This window comes from Adiantum capillus-veneris, chromosome 12 (assembly GCF_014529385.1).
Source record: "Adiantum capillus-veneris isolate H3 chromosome 12, ASM1452938v2, whole genome shotgun sequence".
Classification (NCBI taxonomy): Eukaryota; Viridiplantae; Streptophyta; class Polypodiopsida; order Polypodiales; family Pteridaceae; genus Adiantum; species Adiantum capillus-veneris.
This window is the reverse complement of record NC_140942.1, coordinates 67,528,935-67,541,002: the sequence shown is the minus strand read 5'-3', so window position 1 is coordinate 67,541,002 and position 12,068 is coordinate 67,528,935.

Here is a 12,068-nt window from a genome sequence, read left to right as displayed (position 1 = left end):
AAGGTCCACCACTTGTCCAAGCTAGGGTCCATTGAAACATGGAGAGAAGGATGCTCCACCATTTGTCCAAGATAGGCTCCATTGAAACATGACGAGAAGCAAGCTGCACCATGTCTCCAAGATGCTAGGCTCCATCGAAATACATTAAACCCACGATATTTCGTAGATGAGGGGTTTACATTCAAGGTCCACCACTTGTCCAAGCTATTATTGCTAGTAGCCTGAGTGGTTTGGTCTCAAGATTCACCACTTTTATTAAGAATATGTGGGTGTTAAGGTCCACCACTTGTCCAACCTATAAGGCTACATCTTAAAGGTTATTCTTTATTACCACTTGGAGTGACCATGATAGGTTTTACATGGGGGTTTGGTTCCAAGGTCCACCACTTGTCCAAGCTAACTCTATTGAAACATAGAGAGAAACAAAGGTCCACCACTTGTCCAAGCTAGGGTCCATTGAAACATGGAGAGAAGGATGCTCCACCATTTGTCCAAGATAGGATCCATTGAAACATGACGAGAAGCAAGCTGCACCATGTCTCCAAGATGCTAGGCTCCATCGAAATACATTAAACCCACGATATTTCGTAGATGAGGGGTTTACATTCAAGGTCCACCACTTGTCCAAGCTATTATTGCTAGTAGCCTGAGTGGTTTGGTCTCAAGATTCACCACTTTTATTAAGAATATGTGGGTGTTAAGGTCCCCCACTTGTCCAACCTATAAGGCTACATCTTAAAGGTTATTCTTTCTTACTACTTGGAGTGACCATGATAGGTTTTACATGGGGGTTTGGTTCCAAGGTCCACCACTTGTCCAAGCTAACTCTATTGAAACATAGAGAGAAGCAAAGGTCCACCCCTTGTCTAAGCTAGGGTCCATTGAAACATGGAGAGAAGGATGCTCCACCATTTGTCCAAGGTAGGCTCCATTCAAACATGAGGAGAAGCAAGGTGCACCATGTCTCCAAGATGCTAAGCTCCATTGAAAAACATTAAACCCACGATATGTCGTAGATGAGGGGTGTACATTCAAGGTCCACCACTTGTCCAAGCTATTATTGCTAGTAGCCTGAGTGGTTTGGTCTCAAGAGTCACCACTTTTCCACTCTATGTCATTATATTAAGAATATGCGCGTGTTAAGGTCCACCACTTGTCCAACCTATAAGGCTACATCTTAAAGGTTATTCTTTATTACCACTTGGAGTGACCATGATAGGTTTTACATGGGGGTTTGGTTCTAAGGTCCACCACTTGTCCAAGCTAACTCTATTGAAACATAGAGAGAAACAAAGGTCCACCACTTGTCCAAGCTAGGGTCCATTGAAACATGGAGAGAAGGATGCTCCACCATTTGTCCAAGATAGGCTCCATTGAAACATGACGAGAAGCAAGCTGCACCATGTCTCCAAGATGCTAGGCTCCATCGAAATACATTAAACCCACGATATTTCGTAGATGAGGGGTTTACATTCAAGGTCCACCACTTGTCCAAGCTATTATTGCTAGTAGCCTGAGTGGTTTGGTCTCAAGATTCACCACTTTTATTAAGAATATGTGGGTGTTAAGGTCAACCACTTGTCCAACCTATAAGGCTACATCTTAAAGGTTATTCTTTATTACTACCTGGAGTGACCATGATAGGTTTTACATGGGGGTTTGGTTCCAAGGTCCACCACTTGTCCAAGCTAACTCTATTGAAACATAGAGAGAAGCAAAGGTCCACCCCTTGTCTAAGCTAGGGTCCATTGAAACATGGAGAGAAGGATGCTCCACCATTTGTGCAAGGTAGGCTCCATTGAAACATGAGGAGAATCAAGGTGCACCATGTCTCCAAGATGCTAGGCTCCATTGAAAAACATTAAACCCACGATATGTCGTAGATGAGGGGTTTACATTCAAGGTCCACCACTTGTCCAAGCTATTATTGCTAGTAGCCTGAGTGGTTTGGTCTCAAGATTCACCACTTTTCCACTCTATGTCATTAAATTAAGAATATGCGCGTGTTAAGGTCCACCACTTGTCCAACCTATAAGGCTACATCTTAAAGGTTATTCTTTATTACCACTTGGAGTGACCATGATAGGTTTTACATGGGGGTTTGGTTCCAAGGTCCACCACTTGTCCAAGCTAACTCTATTGAAACATAGAGAGAAACAAAGGTCCACCACTTGTCCAAGCTAGGGTCCATTGAAACATGGAGAGAAGGATGCTCCACCATTTGTCCAAGATAGGCTCCATTGAAACATGACGAGAAGCAAGCTGCACCATGTCTCCAAGATGCTAGGCTCCATCGAAATACATTAAACCCACGATACGTTCGTAGATGAGGGTTTACATTCAAGGTCCACCACTTGTCCAAGCTATTATTGCTAGTAGCCTGAGTGGTTTGGTCTCAAGATTCACCACTTTTATTAAGAATATGTGGGTGTTAAGGTCCACCACTTGTCCAACCTATAAGGCTACATCTTAAAGGTTATTCTTTCTTACTACTTGGAGTGACCATGATAGGTTTTACATGGGGGTTTGGTTCCAAGGTCCACCACTTGTCCAAGCTAACTCTATTGAAACATAGAGAGAAGCAAAGGTCCACCCCTTGTCTAAGCTAGGGTCCATTGAAACATGGAGAGAAGGACGCTCCACCATTTGTGCAAGGTAGGCTCCATTGAAACATGAGGAGAATCAAGGTGCACCATGTCTCCAAGATGCTAGGCTCCATCGAAAAACATTAAACCCACGATATGTCGTAGATGAGGGGTTTACAGTCAAGGTCCACCACTTGTCCAAGCTATTATTGCTAGTAGCCTGAGTGGTTTGGTCTCAAGATTCACCACTTTTCCACTCTATGTCATTAAATTAAGAATATGCGCGTGTTAAGTTCCACCACTTGTCCAACCTATAAGGCTACATCTTAAAGGTTATTCTTTATTACCACTTGGAGTGACCATGATAGGTTTTACATGGGGGTTTGGTTCCAAGGTCCACCACTTGTCCAAGCTAACTCCATTGAAACATAGAGAGAAACAAAGGTCCACCACTTGTCCAAGCTAGGGTCCATTGAAACATGGAGAGAAGGATGCTCCACCATTTGTCCAAGATAGGCTCCATTGAAACATGACGAGAAGCAAGCTGCACCATGTCTCCAAGATGCTAGGCTCCATCGAAATACATTAAACCCACGATATTTCGTAGATGAGGGGTTTACATTCAAGGTCCACCACTTGTCCAAGCTATTATTGCTAGTAGCCTAAGTGGTTTGGTCTCAAGATTCACCACTTTTATTAAGAATATGTGGGTGTTAAGGTCCACCACTTGTCCAACCTATAAGGCTACATCTTAAAGGTTATTCTTTATTACTACTTGGAGTGACCATGATAGGTTTTACATGGGGGTTTGGTTCCAAGGTCCACCACTTGTCCAAGCTAACTCTATTGAAACATAGAGAGAAGCAAAGGTCCACCCCTTGTCTAAGCTAGGGTCCATTGAAACATGGAGAGAAGGATGCTCCACCATTTGTGCAAGGTAGGCTCCATTGAAACATGAGGAGAATCAAGGTGCACCATGTCTCCAAGATGCTAGGCTCCATCGAAAAACATTAAACCCATGATATGTCGTAGATGAGGGGTTTACAGTCAAGGTCCACCACTTGTCCAAGCTATAATTGCTAGTAGCCTGAGTGGTTTGGTCTCAAGATTCACCACTTTTCCACTCTATGTCATTAAATTAAGAATATGCGCGTGTTAAGGTCCACCACTTGTCCAACCTATAAGGCTACATCTTAAAGGTTATTCTTTATTACCACTTGGAGTGACCATGATAGGTTTTACATGGGGGTTTGGTTCCAAGGTCCACCACTTGTCCAAGCTAACTCTATTGAAACATAGAGAGAAACAAAGGTCCACCACTTGTCCAAGCTAGGGTCCATTGAAACATGGAGAGAAGGATGCTCCACCATTTGTCCAAGATAGGATCCATTGAAACATGACGAGAAGCAAGTTGCACCATGTCTCCAAGATGCTAGGCTCCATCGAAATACATTAAACCCACGATATTTCGTAGATGAGGGGTTTACATTCAAGGTCCACCACTTGTCCAAGCTATTATTGCTAGTAGCCTGAGTGGTTTGGTCTCAAGATTCACCACTTTTATTAAGAATATGTGGGTGTTAAGGTCCACCACTTGTCCAACCTATAAGGCTACATCTTAAAGGTTATTCTTTCTTACTACTTGGAGTGACCATGATAGGTTTTACATGGGGGTTTGGTTCCAAGGTCCACCACTTGTCCAAGCTAACTCTATTGAAACATAGAGAGAAGCAAAGGTCCACCCCTTGTCTAAGCTAGGGTCCATTGAAACATGGAGAGAAGGATGCTCCACCATTTGTCCAAGGTAGGCTCCATTCAAACATGAGGAGAAGCAAGGTGCACCATGTCTCCAAGATGCTAAGCTCCATTGAAAAACATTAAACCCACGATATGTCGTAGATGAGGGGTGTACATTCAAGGTCCACCACTTGTCCAAGCTATTATTGCTAGTAGCCTGAGTGGTTTGGTCTCAAGAGTCACCACTTTTCCACTCTATGTCATTATATTAAGAATATGCGCGTGTTAAGGTCCACCACTTGTCCAACCTATAAGGCTACATCTTAAAGGTTATTCTTTATTACCACTTGGAGTGACCATGATAGGTTTTACATGGGGGTTTGGTTCCAAGGTCCACCACTTGTCCAAGCTAACTCTATTGAAACATAGAGAGAAACAAAGGTCCACCACTTGTCCAAGCTAGGGTCCATTGAAACATGGAGAGAATGATGCTCCACCATTTGTCCAAGATAGGCTCCATTGAAACATGACGAGAAGCAAGCTGCACCATGTCTCCAAGATGCTAGGCTCCATCGAAATACATTAAACCCACGATATTTCGTAGATGAGGGGTTTACATTCAAGGTCCACCACTTGTCCAAGCTATTATTGCTAGTAGCCTGAGTGGTTTGGTCTCAAGATTCACCACTTTTATTAAGAATATGTGGGTGTTAAGGTCCACCACTTGTCCAACCTATAAGGCTACATCTTAAAGGTTATTCTTTCTTACTACTTGGAGTGACCATGATAGGTTTTACATGGGGGTTTGGTTCCAAGGTCCACCACTTGTCCAAGCTAACTCTATTGAAACATAGAGAGAAGCAAAGGTCCACCCCTTGTCTAAGCTAGGGTCCATTGAAACATGGAGAGAAGGATGCTCCACCATTTGTGCAAGGTAGGCTCCATTGAAACATGAGGAGAATCAAGGTGCACCATGTCTCCAAGATGCTAGGCTCCATCGAAAAACATTAAACCCACGATATGTCGTAGATGAGGGGTTTACAGTCAAGGTCCACCACTTGTCCAAGCTATTATTGCTAGTAGCCTGAGTGGTTTGGTCTCAAGATTCACCACTTTTCCACTCTATGTCATTAAATTAAGAATATGCGCGTGTTAAGGTCCACCACTTGTCCAACCTATAAGGCTACATCTTAAAGGTTATTCTTTATTACCACTTAGAGTGACCATGATAGGTTTTACATGGGGGTTTGCTTCCAAGGTCCACCACTTGTCCAAGCTAACTCTATTGAAACATAGAGAGAAACAAAGGTCCACCACTTGTCCAAGCTAGGGTCCATTGAAACATGGAGAGAAGGATGCTCCACCAATTGTCGTAGCTAACTCTATTGAAACATGAGGGGGTTTACATTCAAGGTCCACCACTTGTCCAAGCTATTAGTGCTAGTAGCATGAGTGGTTTTGTCTCAAGATTCACCACTTTTTCACTCTATGTCATTATATTAAGAATATTAGGGTGTTAAGGTCCACCACTTGTCCAACCTATAAGGCTATATCTTAAAGGTTATTCTTTCTCACCACTTGGAGTGACCATGATAGGTTTTAAATGGGGGTTTGGTTCCAAGGTCCACCACTTGTCCAAGCTAACTCTATTGAATAATAGAGAGAAGTAAAGGTCCACCACTTGTCCAAGCTAGGGTCCATTGAAACATGGAGAGAAGGATGCTCCACCATTTGTCCAAGATAGGCTCCATTGAAACATGAAGAGAAGCAAGATGCATGATGTCTCCAAGATGCTAGGCTCCATCGAAATACCTTAAACCCACGATATTTCGTAGATGGGGGGTTTACTTTCAAGGTCCACCACTTGTCCAAGCTATTATCGCTAGTAGCATGGTTTGGTCTCAAGATTCACCAGTTTTCCACTCTATGTCATTATATGAAGAATATCTGGGTGTTAAGGTCCACCACTTGTCCAACCTATAAGGCTATATTCTAAATGATATTTTTTTTGACCACTTGGAATGTGCATGATATGTTTTACATGGGGTTTTATTCCAAGGTCCACCACTTGTCCAAGCTAGATCTATTACATATATATTATACATACAATATTCAACTAGATTCCCTACCTATCATGTCCAGTAGCATGGATGCTCTAGCTTGAAGGTCCACCACTTGTCCAACCTATACTCTCTTATGTAAGGGAGATCTCGCTATAAATTCAAAACCTTCCCGCCTAAATTTAAAATATCCCTCCCAAATCTTAAATATCCCGCCTAAATTTTAAACTATCCCGCCCAAATTTTAAAATTCAAACTTTTTTATAAAAATTTAAATTTTACTACTTAAATTTAAAATATTCCACGCAAAATTGATTTTAAATTCAAGTTTACCACAAAAAGATATCATTATACCACCTAAATTCAAATATGCAAACCTCAAATCATTATATTGTACATAAATTCAAACAAATTCAAATTAACAAGCCTAAACTGATATTAGTTTGCATAGATATGAATTTATCACACCTAAATTATGTCACCATGTTAGAGAGAGTGGTTAGAGAATTTGAACAAGGTCCACCACTTGTCCAACCTAGATACCAAGAAGGATTGAGTGTACAAGGTATTGTTTGGAGGTCCTTATAGTCCATTGGTCTCAAGGTCCACCACTTGTGGTAAGGGTCACCAAAAAGTGTATATATTCATCCAAAGAAATACACGTATTTTTGGTCTACATGTCCTAGTTTAAACCATTTATGTCCATTAGGTATATCACTAAACAACACTACTATTTTTGAGAAACAGAAGTTACAATCATATCTACAAATGGATTAGAGGAAAATCAGCTCAGCATACATCCAGAACTCGCTACAAGAATCGACTTTAACAGATCACGCAAGTAAGTCTTCCATTCAATTTTACTAGTATTACAATGTGTTAGTTATTTGTGATATTTATGTATGTATATATACTATGTGTGCATATCGTAATTAAGTGTAATTGTGTATCTGCATTATGTATGAGTATTACAATGAAATAACACAAATATACATACATACACATAGATAACACAGACGCACACATACATGAGCATGTATTTTCAAGAGAGAGATAGCAAATACAGAGATAGATAGATAGAGAGAGAGAGAGAGAGAGAGAGAGATAAATAACTGTTTTTTAGAGAGAGGAGAGAGAAAGATAACAGATTTCACTGTGTTTATGTATGTGGAAGAGAGGAAGACGATGTATGGGAATATGTGCACGTATTTTCAAGAGAGAGACAACAAGATAACAGATTTCATTGTGGTTATGTATGTGGAAGTGAGGAAGACGATGTGTGGGAATATGTGCATGTATTTTCAAGAGAGAGACAGCAAGATAACAGATTTCACTGTGGTTATGTATGTGGAAGAGAGGAAGACGATGTGTGGGAATATGTGTATGTGTGCGGGGATACTTTTAAACTATGTATCTCTGTCTTTTGACGAGAGAGTGTGTGTGCAAGAAGAGTTACAGAGAACCATCTTCTCTATATGGAGAAAGACAGAGAGTGAGAGAGAGAGAAATACCTGTTTTTTCTCTATTCGTGAGGTGTGCAATGTCTCCTGAGAAGACTGCCCGATCCTGCCCTTCTGGAAAGCGTTGTGTACGCTGCTGTTTCTTTGTCTTGTGCGCGAACTTTCAATCCTGTGCACTCCACCTGTGTGTTGTGTACGATGCCGAGCTTGCTCCTCTACGCGCGCGTATACTCCAACTGTGTGCGATCCGTGTGCGCTTTCTGTGTTTTTGCTGCTCGCCTGCTTTCTCTGTGTGCATTTCTCGTGCGCTCTCTGTGTGCCTAATCTTGATAGGGTTTATTAGAATGCCACGTATGCTACAAGTCCATGTTTTATCATAGGATTAAAAAAAACAAAAGCAATATAAAAAATTAACCAATTCACACGGCCAAAATTAAAGAAATCATGGTTGAAAATATGAAAAACATGCATAACTCTATACTAGGAATTCACTTAAAAAAAAAAAAATCTTTGGGCGCTGCCCCTAGCCCCGCGGGGGCGCTGCCCCTCGACCCCGCCCCGCCCCTTGGCCCGGGGCGCTGCCCCGGACCCCGCCCAGAACAATATCCCAAAATCAACCTCCCAAGCCCCGCCATCGAGAGCGCTATATTCCACATCCCCATCAAGAGCGCTACCCCCAAACCTCACGTGGAAGCGCTGCCTTGTCACCCCATTGTGGCATTGCCCTAAGACCCCGCATCTGGAGTGCTAAATGGGAACATTCTTCATTAGTGAAATTTTGAACATAAATTATATTAGCATATACTTAAATATAATACAAATATTAACATATTAGCTATACTACTAATTTACTATAGCAGTTCTAGATTATGTCCCATACTATATTTAAGGTGCCAAAGGTTTGGCCTTATGGTCCTAGATTTAGCCAAGTGGTCAACACATATAGGACCAAGTGCACACTGTGCCACAAAACTTGGCCACCACTTCACTTGCCAAAGTTTAGGCCACATGGTCAATCCTAACTTTCCAATGTTCTTATTATGTCACCTTTTGCCTCGTGGAAAACCTAGGCTTGTTTTCACATACTCAGGCACTTCAAGCCACAATAAATTGTCATTACTCTTCGACAACCCTTTTGTTCAAGTCTTTGAAAAAACATTGTTTAAGGCCACCCTAAACCATTTTCATTTAGGGGTGTCTAAAACTAGCTTTTTGGCAATTCGAGAAGAAAATGGTCAAAGTTTTATACTTAGTTTTAACCACTTGACCAATTCAAATATTGGAAAGCAAGGTCTTGTAATACTTTTCTTTGGACATCACACATTAAAACTAGGTCCCTCACTTGTCCAAGCTATGCTCTAATACAATAAAGGGCTTTTGGTTTCAAGATGCACCACTTTCCCAACCTTGATTCCATTAAAGAAGCTAGCTCTACTTAGACATTTAATAGCAAGGTCTTGCAGCAGTTCAGATTGAACATTTTTCATGGCAGCTAGGTCCGCCACTTATCTAAGCTATGCTCTAATAGAGTAAGGGGGTTTTGGTTTCAAGATCCACCACTTGTCCAAACTTGATTTGGGAAGCAAGGTCCTATAATAGTTTGCTTTGGACATTCACCATTACAACTAAGTCCACCACTTCTCCAAGCTATGTTCTAATACACTAAGGAGGTTTTGGTTTCAAGGAGAACCACTTGTACGACTCTGTTTTTGGAAGTAAGGTCTTTACATAGTTCACCTTGGACCTTGGACATTGGATACTACAACTAAGCCCACCACTTGTCCAAGATATCCTCTATATATAGCCAAAGGGTTTGGGTTTCAAGATTCACCACTTTTCCAACCTTTCTTCCATTAAAGAAAGGAGGGGCTTTATAACTAGGTCCACCACTTGTCCAAGCTATGCTCTGATATGGAAAGGGGATTTTGGTTTCAAGGTCCACCGCGTGTTCAACCTTGCAAGACTCAAGGGATACTTGGACATTGGAAAGCATAGTCCTATAGTAGTTGATAGGTGGCAGTGGGTATTACAACTAGGTCCAACCTATGCTCTCATATAGCAAAGAGGCTTTGCTTTCAAGGTCCACCACTTGTCCAACCTTGCTTCCATTAAAGAAATGAGGGGCTACGTAAACATTGGCAAGCAAGGTAGCAAGGTTCTAAGGTGTTTCACCTTGGATATTGGGCATTATAACTAGGTCCACCACTTGTCCAAGCTATGCTCTGATAAAGAAAGGGGATTTTCGTTTAAAGGTCCACCATGTGTTCAACCTTTCTAATATAGAAAGGGGATTTTTGTTTCAAGGTCCACCACGTGTTCAACCTTGAAAGACTCAAGGGATACTTGGACATTGGAAAGCATAGTCTTATAGTAGTTGATAGGTGGCAGTGGGTATTAAAACTAGGTCCAACCTATGCTCTTATATAGCAAAGAGGCTTTGGTTTCAAGGTCCACCACTTGTCCAACCTTACTTCCATTAAAGAAATGAGGGGCTACGTAAACATTGGCAAGCAAGGTAGCAAAGTCCTAAGGTATTTCACCTTGGATATTGGGCATTATAACTAGGTCCACCACTTGTCCAAGCTATGCTCTGATAAAGAAAGGGGATTTTTGTTTCAAGGTCCACCATGTGTTCAACCTTTCTAATATAGAAAGGGGATTTTTGTTTCAAGGTCCACCACGTGTTCAACCTTGAAAGACTCAAGGGATACTTGGACATTGGAAAGCATAGTCTTATAGTAGTTGATAGGTGGCAGTGGGTATTAAAACTAGGTCCAACCTATGCTCTTATATAGCAAAGAGGCTTTGGTTTCAAGGTCCACCACTTGTCCAACCTTACTTCCATTAAAGAAATGAGGGGCTACGTAAACATTGGCAAGAAAGGTAGCAAAGTCCTAAGGTATTTCACCTTGGATATTGGGCATTATAACTAGGTCCACCACTTGTCCAAGCTATGCTCTGATATAGAAAGGGGATTTTTGTTTCAAGGTCCACCACGTGTTCAACCTTGAAAGACTCAAGGGATACTTGGACATTGGAAAACATAGTCCTATAGTAGTTGATAGGTGGCAGTGGGTATTACAACTAGGTCCACCACTTGTCCAACCTATGCTCTCATATAGCAAAGAGGCTTTGGTTTCAAGGTCCACCACTTGTCCAACCTTGCTTCCATTAATATAGCAAGGAGGATTTGGTCTCAAGGTTCACCACTTGTCCAACCTATGCAAACCTTTTTCATGTTGTAGCATGATTTTTGGTTTGAAGAGTATTTTTCTATAACTATGGATTTAACAATGTAATCTTTTTACTTACAGGATGGACTTCGAATCTGGGGAGAAAGTACATATGATACTTGACAATGAAATCGTTGGTATTGGTTGTGTGTGTAGAACAAATCCAGATTCCACTTGTGGTGGTACAAAGATAGGGCTGGAAAATGTCTCCATACTAGTGGAGGAATGCTTGAAGGATGTGGTCCTACCTTTTCCTACAATGGATACTTCATCTCTCCAAGGCTCATTATGGAGTGCTGTTCGATGGTCAAAGCTTCTTTTGCAATCTTTTGTATTAAATGGGAACTTAATTGATCCACACGAAAGCTACAATGGTGATGAAGAACATGATCATTCTGATCCTCTAGTTACAGATGCAATACCTATGACAAGCCCAGAATTTGAAGCAATGATTCGAGAGTCTTGGAGAAATCAGAGGGTCCTTTTAAAAGATGACACAATGATGCAAACCATGAATGAAGGGACCATCTTATATGTATTTCCACATGATTATGTCAACTTTCAGGAACTTGGTCCTGATTGTGTGGGTGTGGGTATTGAAAGAGAAAATGCAAGCATTCATGATGTGGTTGAAGTGGGTAGCATCACTTTGCTAAAGTGGCCCATCAAGCAGACAACAATGTTGAATGGGAGCCCATTACAACGCTTTGTTCCTGTTGATGGCATGCATGCTACATATGAGGATGTATCCAACGATGGCAATATTGGAAAAAAACTTGATGGGAGTAATGTTGTCCAGTTGTCAAGGAAGAGACGATACACTTTCATGAACAGGACTCAAAAATCAAAAGCAGCACTAGCTTCGACTTCTTACCTTTCAAAAAAATCAATTCAAAGGGTATCATGCATTGATTGTTGTGCACAAAAATGCTGCCAATTTGCAGATCGTGATATGGTGACAAGGTTACGACAACAATTTTGGGGAGAGTCTCA